Below are 12886 nucleotides of genomic sequence, written 5' to 3'. Positions count from 1 at the left end.
TCTATATCATCTTTTAATTGGTATATTTAGATCATTCACACTAAAGTGATGATTCATAAAGCTGGATTAATATTTACCTTATTTGTGTCTGTATTTGTTGCCCTTTTTTTTTGTTCACCTTTCTGTCTTCCACTCTTTTTCTGCCTATTCTGGTTTTAATTGAGCATTTTATGTGATTTCAGTTCCTGACCTCTCTTAGTATATTGATTATTCTTCTTCTTAAATGTATTAGTCGTTACATTTAAAACTAGTCTTATGGAGAGGGGTGAGAGGCCTGGTGGTAGCATCAAAACTGGAAAAAATAAGGAATGGCTGTGGAGGAACTACTGTCCATCATAAAGAGATGTCAAATCCTAGAAGAGCAAGACTTTAAAGAGGAAGATTTTGGCCTGTTTCAGTTAGCAGGCCAAAGATGTATAGATGAAGAGCACATAGATCAGCTATTAGAAATTATTCAGAATGAAAAGAATAAGGTCATTGTTAAGAATATGGGCTGGAATCTTGTTGGTCCTGTTGTTCGATCACTTTTAAGTAATGAGAAGGAAGATGATAAAGGAAAGTGTCATTTTCTGCTGCTTGATTTATTGGTAAAGTTATGTAATCCAAAGGAATTATTGTTGGGCTTGCTTGAACTGATTGAAGAGCCCTCCGGAAAACAGATATCCCAAATTTTTCTTCTTTTACTTCAGCCATTACAAACAGTGATTCAGAAACTTTGTAACAACAAGGCATATTCAGTTGGGTTAGCATTGTCTACACTTTGGAGTCAGCTCTCTCTCCTTCCTGTTCCATACTCAAAAGAACAAATACAGGCAGATGACTATGGCCTTTGTCAGTGCTTCAAGGCCTTAATAGAGTTCATGAAACCTATTGTGGAGTGTGTTATTGATAACAAGGAAAACTCAGTGGAAAATGAGAAATTAAAAGATGAAATACTGAAATTTTGTTTGAAAAGCTTGAAATGCCCTTTGCTGACAGCACAATTCCTTGAGCAGTCTGAAGAAGCTGGAGATGATCTTTTGAAGTGTTTTGAATCTGAAATAATAGGATTTTTGTCAGCAATTTGATACCCTTTTTCCAAAATGATTTTTAACCATGGAAGGAAAAAGAAGACTTGGGATTATCTTGAATTTGAGGAAGAAGAAGACAAGCAGTTATCAGACTCTATGGCTTCTCTGGCATATCTAGTATTTGTACAGGGCATCAGTATTGATCAGCTTCCAATGGTCTTAAGCCCATCATATCTTTTGCAATTTAATATGGGGCATATTGAAGTCCTTTTACAAAGAACAGAGGAGTCTGTTTTCTCCAAAGGATTGGATCTGTTGGAGAATGGTTTATGGAGAATAGAGGACAACAGTCTGCTTCATCAGTACTTAGAAATCAAGAGTTTTCTTACTGTACCTCAGGGCTTAGTCAAAGTAATGACCCTCTGCCCCATTGAGACATTGAGGAAAAAAGGTTTAGCTGTGCTTCAGCTGTATATTAACAAATTGGATCCACAAGGCAAATATACATATTTAGGTGCTTACTGAATACAAGTAATCACTCAGGTGTGGAGGCCTTTATTATTCAAAATATCAAAAATCAAATTGACATGTCATTAAAGAAAACACATAACAAATGGTTTACAGGACCACAGCTGATTTCCCTTCTCGATTTGGTACTCTTTCTCCCAGAGGGTGCTGAAACAGATCTGCTGCAAAACTCAGACAGGATAATGGCTTTGTTGAATTTATTGAGGTATTTGGTTATCAAAGATAATGAAAAAAGACAATCAAACTGGTTTGTGGACAGAACTTGGAAAGATTGAGAATAATTTCTTAAAACCCCTCCATACAGGACTCAATATGTCAAAAGCACATTTTGAAGCAGAAATTAAGAATAGCCAAGAAGTCCAGAAGTCTAAAGATCATTGTTCACTAAACACAGGTAGAGAAGAGATCCCAAATATGCCTCCTGAAATGCAGCTTAAGGTCCTACATTCAGCTCTTTTCACATTTGACTTGATTGAAAGTGTTCTGGCTCGAGTAGAACTCATTGAAACAAAAACAAAGTCTATCTCTGAGGAAAATATGGGATAAAGTGAAAGCTCCATCTCCTAAATAAAAACTAGTAATACACTATATTTTTCATTATGGTTTATTTAATACCTTTATAGAAGTTTTTCTGTAAAACACACTGATAGAAAATAAATGTAGCTTCTCTTACTTATCTGTTTCAGCAATGACACATTATGGATCAGTAGCATTATTTCCTTTTAAAAAGGTATCTATATGGTAAATAATGCCCATGTGTTTTAAATACTACTGTTGAAAAACTAATAAGAAGCAATAATTTTATATTATGATTTCATAAAATGTTCTGGAATAACCTTTATTCATACAGTTGTGAGTTTATAAAAATTCTGATACACTTTATGTTCCAGTTAGATGCTATTTTAGAACTCCCAGTGTTAAACTGGCTATCATAGCACCGTAAGAGCTTAGAGAAAAATTCTGAGTCTGTGTACTACTCCTAATTTCCCTTTTTTTCCCTGCCTCAGGAGTCTCAGAGGGCAGAGTCCTCTATCACCAGCTTTCCAGCAGTAGTTACAGTGTGAAAGTATCTGTGAAGATTAATTTTAGAAATAGTGGCTAGCTTGTATTATAAAAAGGTATATATGATATGACTTTTTCTTTAACCCAAGGGGCTAATTAGAAAATGCTGTATACTTATTTGCAATTAAACATTTGTTCTTCCAACTTAATTTGTATCAATAAGAAGCTTCAATCTAAATTTTATATACATGTACCAATATTTTTTGAACATTATTAAAGGAATTAACTGAAAAACTAGTCTTACATTCATTTTCAAATAACACTATATCACTTTATGGGTAATTATGTACCTTATATCAAGTCTTCCCCATTTCTTCTTGTCCCTTACTAACATTGCTATCATCACTTATCCATCAGCTATAACCATCTGGTATATTGTTTCTGTTTTATTTTGAACAAATTGAAACCTGCAATAAATTAAGAATAAGAAAAAAATATTTTATATTGTTATTGCTCAGTCGCTAAGTTATGTCCAACTCTTTGCAACCCCATGAACTGCAGCACTTCAGGCTTCTCTGTCCATCACTATCTCCCTGAGTTTGCCTAAGCTCATTTCCATTGAGTCAGTGATGCCATCCAACCATCTGATTCTCTGTCCCCCTTCTCCTCTTGCCTTCAATTTTTCCCAGCATCAGGTTCTTTTCCAACAAGTCAGCTCTTTGATGGTCAAAGCGTTGGAGCTTTGGCTTCAGCATCAGTCCTTTCAATGAACACTCAGGATTGATTTCCTTTAGGATAGACTTGTTTGATCTCCTCGCTGTCCAAGGAACTCTCAAGAGTCTTCTCCAGCACCACAGTTCAAAAGCATCAATTCTTGGCATTCAACCTTCTTTATGGTCTAACTCTCACATCCATACATGACTACTGGAAAAAAACATAGCTTTTACTATATGGATCTTTGTCAGCAAAGTGATGACTCTGCTTTTTAATACACTGTCTAGGTCTGTCATAGCTTTTCTTCCAAGGAGCAAGCATCTTTTAATTTCATGGCTTCAGTCACCGTCCAAAGTGATTTTTGAGCCCAAGAAGAAGGAATCTGACACTTTCCACATTTTTCCCATCTATTTGCCATGAGGTGATGGGACCAGATGCCATGATCTTCGTTTTATGAATGTTGAGTTTTAAGCCAGCTTTTTCACTCTCTTCTTTCACGTTCATCAAGAGGCTCCTTAGTTAACTCTTCACTTTCTGCTGTTAAAGTGGTATCATCTGCATGTCTGAGATTGTTGATATTTCTCCTGGAAATCTGGATTTCACCTTGTGATTCATCCAGCCCAGCATTTCACATGATGTGGTAACCCACTCCAGTATTCTTGCCTGGAGAATCCCATGGATGGAGAAGCCTGGTAGGCTATAGTCCACGGGGTCGCAAAGAGTCGGACACGACTGAGCGACTGAACAGAACAGAACAGAACTCTGCACATAAATAAACAGGGTGACAATACACAGCCTTGACATACTCTTTTCCCAATTTTGAACTAGTCCATTGTTTCATGTCTGGTTCTCACTGTTGCTTCTTGCCCTGTATACAGGTTTCTCAGGAGGAGATAAGGTAGTCTGGTATTCTGATCTCTTTAAGAATACTCCAGTTTGTTGTGATCCACATAGTCAAAGGCTTTAGCATAGTCAATGAAGCAGAAGTAGACGTTTTTCTGGAATTTCCTTGCTTTTTCTATGATCCAGCGTATGTTGGAAATTTGGTCTCTGGTTCCTCTGCTTTTTCTAAATCCAGCTTGTACATCTGGAATTTTTCAGTTCACATACTGCTGAAGCCTAGCTTGAAGAATTTTGAACATAATCTTGCTGGCATATGAAATGAGTGCAGTTGTACAGTAATTTGAACATTCTTTGGCTTTGCCTCTTTGGGGGATTGAAATGAAAACTGACCTTTTCCAGTCCTCTGGCCACTTCTGAGTTTTCCAAATTTGCTGGCATAATGAGTGCAGCACTTTAATAGCAACATCTTTTAAGATTTGAAATAACTCAGCTGGAATTCCATCACCTCCACTAACTTTGTTCATAGTGATATTTCCTAAGGCCCACTTGACTTTACACTCCAGGATGTCTGGCTCTAGATGAGCAACCATATCATCGTGGTTAACTGGGTCATTAAGAACTTTTTTGTACAGTTCTTTTGTCTATTCTTGCTGCTGCTGCTGCTAAGTCACTTCAGTCGTGTCCGACTCTGTGTGACCCCATAGATGGAAGCCCACCAGGCTCCCCCATCCCTGGGATTCTCCAGGCAAGAACACTGGAGTGGGTTGCCATTTCCTTCTCCAATGTGTGAAAGTGAAAAGTGAAAGTGAAGTCGGTCAGCTGTGTCCGACCCTTAGCGACCCCACGGACTGCAGCCTACCAGGCTGCTCCATCCATGGGATTTTCTAGGCAAGAGTACTGGAGTGGCTTGCCATTGCCTTCTCCATCTATTCTTGCTACCTCTTCTTAATCTCTTCTGCTTTTGTTAGGTCCTTGCCATTTCTGTCCTTTATTTTGCTTATATTTGTATGAAATTTCCCTTGGTATCTCCAATTTTATTAAAGAGATCTCTAGTCTTTCCCATTCTATTGTTTTCCTCTATTTCTTTGCATTGGTCATTTAAGGTTTTCTTATCTCTCTTTGCTATTCTCTGGAACTCTGCATTCAGTTGGGAATATCTTTCCCTATCTCTATTGCCTTTTGCTTCTCTTCCTTTCTCAGCTATTTGTAAGGCCTCATCAGACAACCACTTTGCCTTCTTGCATTTCTTTTTCTGGGGATGGTTTTGGTCATCACCTCCTGTACAATGTTACATACCTCCATCCATAGTTCTCCAGCCACTCTAGAGATCTAGATAATGAGTGCAGCACTTTAACAGCAATATCTTTTAAGATTTGAAATAACTCAGCTGGAATTCCATCACCTCCACTAACTTTGTTCATAGTGATGCTTCCTAAGGCCCACTTGACTTTACACTCCAGGATGTCTGGCTCTAGATGAGCAACCACATCATCGTGGTATCTAGATCTAGTCCCTTGTATCTATTTGTCACCTCCACTGTATAATCATAAGGGATTTGATTTAGGTTATACCTGAATGGCCTAGTGGTTTTCCCTACTTTCTTCTATTTGAGCCTGAATTTTTCAATAAGGATCTGAAGAACTGAGCCACAGCCAGCTCCAGGTCTTGTTTTTGCTGACTGTATAGAGCTTCTCTATCTTCAGCTGCAAAGAATAGAACCAATCTGATTTTGGTACTGACCATCTGGTGATGTCCATGTGTAGAGTCATCTTTTGTGTTGTTGGAAGAGAGTGTTTGCTGTGACCAGTGCGTTCTCTTGGCAAAACTCCCTTAGGCTGTACCCTGCTTCATTTTGTACTCCAAGGCTAAACTTGCCTGTTATTCCAGGTATCTCTTGACTTCCTGCTTTTGCATTCCAGTCCCCTATGATGAAAAGGACATCTTTTTTGGTGTTAGTTCTAGGAGGTCTTGTAGATCTTCATAGAATCATTTAACTTCAGTTTCTTCGGCATTAGAGGTTGGGACATTGACTTGGATTACTGTGATGTTGAATGGTTTGCCTTGGAAATGAACTGAGATCATTCTGTCACTTTTGAGATTGCAACCAAGGACTGCATTTTGGATTCTTTTGTTGACTATGAGGACTACTCCATTCCTTCTAAGGGATTCTCACCCACAGTAGTAGATGTAATGGTCATCTGAATTAAATTCTCCCATTCCTGTTCATTTTAGTTCACTGATTCCTAAAATATCGATGTTCACTCTTGCCATCACCTGTTTGACTGCATCAAATTTACTTTGATTCATGGACCTAACATTGCAGGTTCCTATGCAATATTGTTCTTCATAGCATTAGACTTTACTTTCACCACCAGATACAACCACAACTGGGCATCGTTTCTGCTTTGGCTCAGCCTCTTCATTCTTTCTGTAGCTATTTCTTTGTTCTGCCCTGGTAGAATATTGGGCACCTACCAGCCTGGTGGGTTCATCTTTCTGTGTCATATCTTTTTGCCTTTTCATACTGTTCATGGGGTTCTCAAGGCAAGAAAACTGAAGTGGTTTGCCATTCCCTTCTCCAGTGGACCACATTTTGTCAGGCCCTAAAGAGCAGGGACATACCCTTCAGCCACTCAACATAGCTGAATGATATGCCTGGTGCCCTGGCTGTCCCACTGCTGGTCCTTGTTGAGCATTTAAACTTCACTGGCCACTGGGTATTGGTCGACATATGGCTACATTATTCCTTATAAAATGCTGTTCCTTTCATTAGATAGATCTATATTATTTTTCTTCTCTCTGAAGTACTTTTAAAATAGTTCCTGCAAGGCAGATCTACAGGTGATAAATTCCTTCAGTGATTGGTTTGTGAGAAAGTCTTTATTTCTCCTTCATTTTTGAACAGTAACGTTACTGGATACAGAATTCTAGGTTGATGGGGTTTTTTCTTTCAACATCTAAAATATTCCATTCTTCTCTATTGTTGTTTGCATGATTTGATGGCTAATTTTATAATTCAACTTGGCTGTGTAACAATCTCTAAATATGTGGTCAAATACTTTTCTGGATATTTCTGTGAGGGTATATTTTGGATGATATTAACATTTAAGTGAATGACTTTGAGTAGAGCAGATTGTCTTCCACAAAGTGTCTGAACCTCATCAATCCTTTGAAGAGACTGATCTTCCCTTAGGAAAAGTAAATTCTTCCAGGAGATGGTTTTCAGACCTGAACCAAACTGAAGCATCATCTCTTCTGTTGTCTGCAGCCTGACAGCTCACTCTGAAGATTTTGGACTTGCCAATCTCTGTAATAGAATGAGCCAGTTTCTTAAAATAAATACTTTTCTATTTTATACTTATTCCATTGATTCTATTTCTCTGTTCAGTTCAGTTCAGTTCAGTTGCTCAGTCGTGTCCAACTCTCTGCGACCCCATGAATCACAGCACGCCAGGCCTCCCTGTCCATTACCAACTCCCGGAGTTCACTCAAACTCATGTCCATCGAGTCAGTGATGCCATCCAGCCATCTCATTCTCTGTCGTCCCCTTCTCCTCCCACCCCCAATCCCTCCCAGCATCAGAGTCTTTTCCAGTGAGTCAACTCATCGCATGAGGTGGCCAAAGTATTGCAGTTTCAGCTTTAGCATCAGTTCTTCCAATGAACACCCAGGATTGATTTCCTTTAGAATGGACTGGTTGGATCATTGTCTCCAAATTCTTAGATATTCTCTTCATCCACCCCCAACTGTTTTCTTTTCTTTGTTTTTCAGTTTTGGAGTTTCTATTTTGAAATATCTTCAAGCTCAATGATTCTTTCCTTAGCTGTGCCCAGTTTACTGATGAGCATTCATCATTTCTCTTGTAGTGTTGTTGATTTCTAGCACTTACTTTTTTTGTAAATTAGAACATTTATTTCCCTTTTAAAATCCATATTTGAAAAATAAACACTTCTTAGAATTTCTTTCCCTCCAAACACAATTTCAATATTGTTTATATTCCAGACTCAAGCAAGAGCTGAAACACAATTCCAGCATAACACTATATAATGATCAGTTGGATTCTGTTTGGCTTTGGAAATACCAAGCCTAAAAACAGACTCCTGTCATCTTGCTCTCATCCTTATGTACCTGATAATTTTTCTTCAAGTGGCAGAGTGAATTGTCAGACTTACTTCATGAAATCTTGAAAGTTCAATCTATCACTTGAAATAATTACCATATTGATAATAGAGGAAGTTGAAGTATCAAATTATGTTATTAATATATACTTAAAATAGGCTATTGTAGATCTAAGACATTTTACATGGACAACTTGGGAAAAACTTATCCATGAGGAAAGAGGAAAAGAAGTGATACTGGATCTCATTTTAGGTTTCTGTTCAAGATAGGCTTATATGTGCTTTCTTTCATAGCATCTTCAAATTCATGAAAGATTCTAATTTTAGTTGATAGTACTGCAACAGTTTCAATAGCCACTTTGTGGCAAGCAACACATTCTGGGAGAATTGGAGAGAAATTTTGTTTTGTTTGGATTTTCCTTTAGAAAAAGTTATATCCAATTGATTTGAGTTTCATCTCTTGTATTTCCTTTTGATTCTTTCTTTGAGTTTCTATATCTCTGCTTACATTACCCATCTGTTTTTGTATGTTTTCCACTAGAGCCCTTAACATAATTATTTTAAACAACATAAATAACATAATTATTTTAACAAAATAAATAATATAATTATTTAAAATTTTGAGTCTTTATTATTCTAAAATCTCTGTTATATCTGATTCTGATTCTTGTTCTGTCTCTTCAGTTTGTGTCTTTATCCCTTTAAATATGACTTGTAGTTTTTTGTTGAAAGCTGAACATGATGTACCAGTTAAAAGAAAATGAGGTAAATAGATTTGTTTTTGTAAAGTTTTGTTCATCTGGCTGGGGGTTAGTCTGTTTTTACTCATAGTTGTAGGTGTGAGAGGTTAAAATTTCCGCTAGTATTCTTGTTTTTGTCTTCCTTGTTGTCTTTAGTTCTATGTAGAGACTTGTTAAGTAAGAGCTGATACGTGTTTTTTCAGTTGCAGTCTTTTGTTTTACAGGATCCCAAAGGTCCATCTAGTCAAGGCTATGGTTTTTCCCATGGTCATGTATGGATGTGAGAGTTGGACTGTGAAGAAGGCTGATCGCCGAAGAACTGATGCTTTTGAACTGTGGTGTTGGAGAAGACTCTTGAGAGTCCCTTGGACTGCAAGGAGATCCAACCAGTCCATTCTAAAGGAGATCAATCCTGGGTGTTCATTGGAAGGACTGATGCTAAAGCTGAAACTGCAATATTTTGGCCACCTCATGCGACGAGTTGACTCACTGGAAAAGACTCTGATGCTGGGAAAGATTGGGGGCGCGAGGAGAAGGGGATGACAGAGAATGAGATGGCTGGATGGCATCACCGACTCTGTGGGCATGAGTTTCAGTGAACTCTGGGAGTTGGTGATGGACAGGGAGGCCTGGCGTGCTGTGATTCATGGGGTCGCGGAGAGTCGGACATGACTGAGCGACTGAACTGAACTGAACTGAAAGATGTGGTGGTAAGGTGTACGGGAAGGAGGGAAGTGTTCTTGAATCCTAAGATTACATCTGAGTCTTTTTTAAAAATTAGTTATTTATTTGACTGTGCTGGGTCACATGGGATCTTCGATCTTTGTTTTGTGTGATATTGATGCATGTATATATTCAGTTCAGTTCAGTTGCTCAGTTGTGTCCGACTCTCTGTGACCCCATGAATCACAGCACGCCAGGCCTCTCTGTCCATCACCAACTCCCGGAGTTCACTCAAACTCATGTCCACAGAGTCGGTGATGCCATCTAGCCATCTCATTCTCTGTTGTCTCCTTCTCCTCCCGCCCTCAACCTTTCCCAGCATCAGAGTCTTTTCCAGTGAGTCAACTTGTCGCATGAGTGGCCAAAGTATTGCAGTTTCAGCCTTAGCATCGGTCCTTCTAATGAATACCCAGGATTGATCTCGCCTAGAATGGACTGGTTGGATCTCCTTGCAGTCCAAGGGACTCTCAAGAGTCTTCTCCAACACCACGGTTCAAAAGCATCAATTCTTCGGCGATCAGCCTTCTTCACAGTCCAACTCTCACATCCATACATGACCAGGGGAAAAACCATAGCCTTGACTAGACGGACCTTTGTTGGCAAAGTAATGTCTCTGCTTTTTAATATACTGCTGCTGCTGCTAAGTCACTTCAGTCGTGTCCGACTCTTTGTGACCCCATAGACGGAAGCCCAACAGGCTCCCCGTCCCTGGGATTCTCCAGGCAAGAACACTGGAGCGGGTTGCCATTTCCTTCTCCAATGTGTGAAAGTGAAAAGTGAAAGTGAAGTCACTCAGTCGTGTCCGACCCTTAGCGACCCCACGGATTGCAGCCTACCAGGCTTCTCCATCCATGGGATTTTCTAGGCAAGGGTACTGGAGTGGCTTGCCATTGCCTTCTCTGTTTTAATATACTATCAAGGTAATATGTATATATTACAAAATGTTTATCACAATTAAGTTAACACATTTTCGTATTACATAATTACCAGTTTGTTGTTGTTTTTATGATGAGAACATTACAGAATAGTCTCAGAAAGCTTCAAGTATACAGTACACTATTGTTAACTCTAGCCACCATGTTGTACATTAGTTTCCTAGAACCTGTTCATCTTACATTTGAAAGTTCGTACCCCTCCCCTCTCTAGGGGACACATGTACACCCATGGATGATTCACGTCAATGTACGGCAAAAACAACCACAATATTGTAAAGTAATTCTCCTCCAATTAAAATAAATAAATTAAAAAAATTTGTTTTTAACTGTTCTGAGGCAGCCTGTGGGATATTAGTTTCCTGACAAGGGAAACCTTGTGCCCTTGGAAGCATGGAGTTTTAACCACTGGATAGCCAGGGAAGTCCCCTGAAAGTTGATGCTTTTTAACCAACACCTCCCCTTTTCCCTTACTCCTCAGCAGTTGGCAACTACTGTTTTCTACTGTTTCTATGAGTTCAATGATTTTAGATCCCACCTATACGAGAGATTATACAGCATTTGTCTTTCTTTGTTTGATGTATTTCACTTAGTATAATATTTCATTTCACTTATTAATATTTCACTTAGTATAATATCAAGTTTATCCATGTTGTCACAAATGGCAGATTTTCAGTTTTTAGGCTGAAAATAAATAAATAAAAGGTGAGAGGAGGGAGAGAGAGAGAGAGAGGCAGCAGTTAGGTTGTTTCCATGTCTTGGCTACTGTGAATAATACTGTAATAAAAATGGGAATGCAGATAGCTCTTGGAGAAACTGATTTCATCTCCTGTCAAAATATATCTAGAAGTGGGATTGCTGGATTATATAGTAGTTCTATTTTTAATTTTTTGCAAAGCCTCCATACTAAATATTTTCTGTAGTGGCTGCACCAGTTTACGTTTCAACTAATAGTGCCCCCAAATCCCCTTTTCTCCACATCCTCACCAGTATTTATTTCTTGTATTTTTTTGCGTAATAGCTATTGTAGCAGATGTGATATTTAATTATGTTTTTTATTTTCATTTCCCTGATGATTAATGATGTTAAGCACATGTTCATGTACATGCTGGCCACTTGTATATCTTCTGTGGAAAAACATCTAGTCAAGATATCTGCCCACTAAAAAATTTTTTTAAATTAGTTGTACTCACCACTTATCTATGTTGGTTATTAACTCCTTATCAGATATACTGTTTGCAAATATTTTCTTCCACTCTGTAGGTTGCCTTTTGATTTTGTTGATTATTTTTCTTGATATGTAGAAGCTTTTTAGTTTGATAAATATCAACAAATATCACTCATTGATATTTGCTCTTGTTTGTGTTTTTGGTGTCATATCCAGAAAATCATTGGCAAGATCTATGTCAAGGAGATATTGCCCTATAAAGATTTCATAGCTTACATTTAATCTCTTGGTTTACTTTGAGTTAATATATGTGAATAGTGTAAGAAAGGAGCTTGGTCTAATTTCATTCTTTTGTATGTGAATATCTAGTTTTCTCAGCACCATTTATTGAAGAGACTATACTTTCCCCATTTAGTATTTGTCACTCCTTGTCAAAAATCAGCTGACTACATAACTATAGGTTTATTTCTAGGTTCTTAATTCTATTCCATTTGTCTGTATTTTAGTTTTAATGATAGTACCATAGTATTTTGATTTTTATATCTTTGTAATAGTGTTTGAAATCAGAAAACATGATGCCTCATGTTATTGTTTCTCTGGATTCCTTTTAGTACTTGGGATCATTTTTGGTTCCATATGAATTTGGAGATTATATCTATTTCTGTAAAAAAATGTCATTGGAATTTTATTAGGGATTGCATTAAATCTATAGGTGGCTCTGGATAGTATGGACATTTTAAAACAGGATTAACTCTTCCAATTCATGAACATGTGATGTATTTCTGTTTATTTGTGTCTTTTCTCTTTTTTGGAGGGGGGGGCGTCTTCCCTGGTAGCGTGGATGGTAAAGCATCTGCCTACAATGGAGGAGATCCGGGTTCCATCCCTGGGTTGGGAAGATCCCCTGGAGATGGAAATGGCAACTCACTCCAATATTCTCGCCTGGAAAATCCCATGGACCGAGGAGCCTGGTGGGCTACAGTCCATGGGGTCGCAAAGAGTCGGACATGACTGAGAGACTTCACTTCCCTTTTTCAGTTTCTTTCATCAGTGTCATATAACTTTTATTGTATAACTCATGTACTTCTTTGGTTAAATTTATTTTTAA

General features: G+C 38.1%; 1 pseudogene; it reads left to right on the top strand.

The window, feature by feature from the left end:
- Positions 1–295: 295 nt before the first annotated feature.
- Positions 296–2186, top strand: LOC129558570 (glomulin pseudogene; annotated as a pseudogene).
- Positions 2187–12886: the final 10700 nt, after the last annotated feature.

Source organism: Moschus berezovskii, chromosome 8 (assembly GCF_049115385.1).
Source record: "Moschus berezovskii isolate FMDL1 chromosome 8, NW_MosBer_1.0, whole genome shotgun sequence".
In the NCBI taxonomy this organism is placed as follows: domain Eukaryota; kingdom Metazoa; phylum Chordata; class Mammalia; order Artiodactyla; family Moschidae; genus Moschus; species Moschus berezovskii.
The sequence above is the reverse complement of the archived record's forward strand: the minus strand, read 5'-3'. Positions and strand labels throughout refer to the sequence as shown.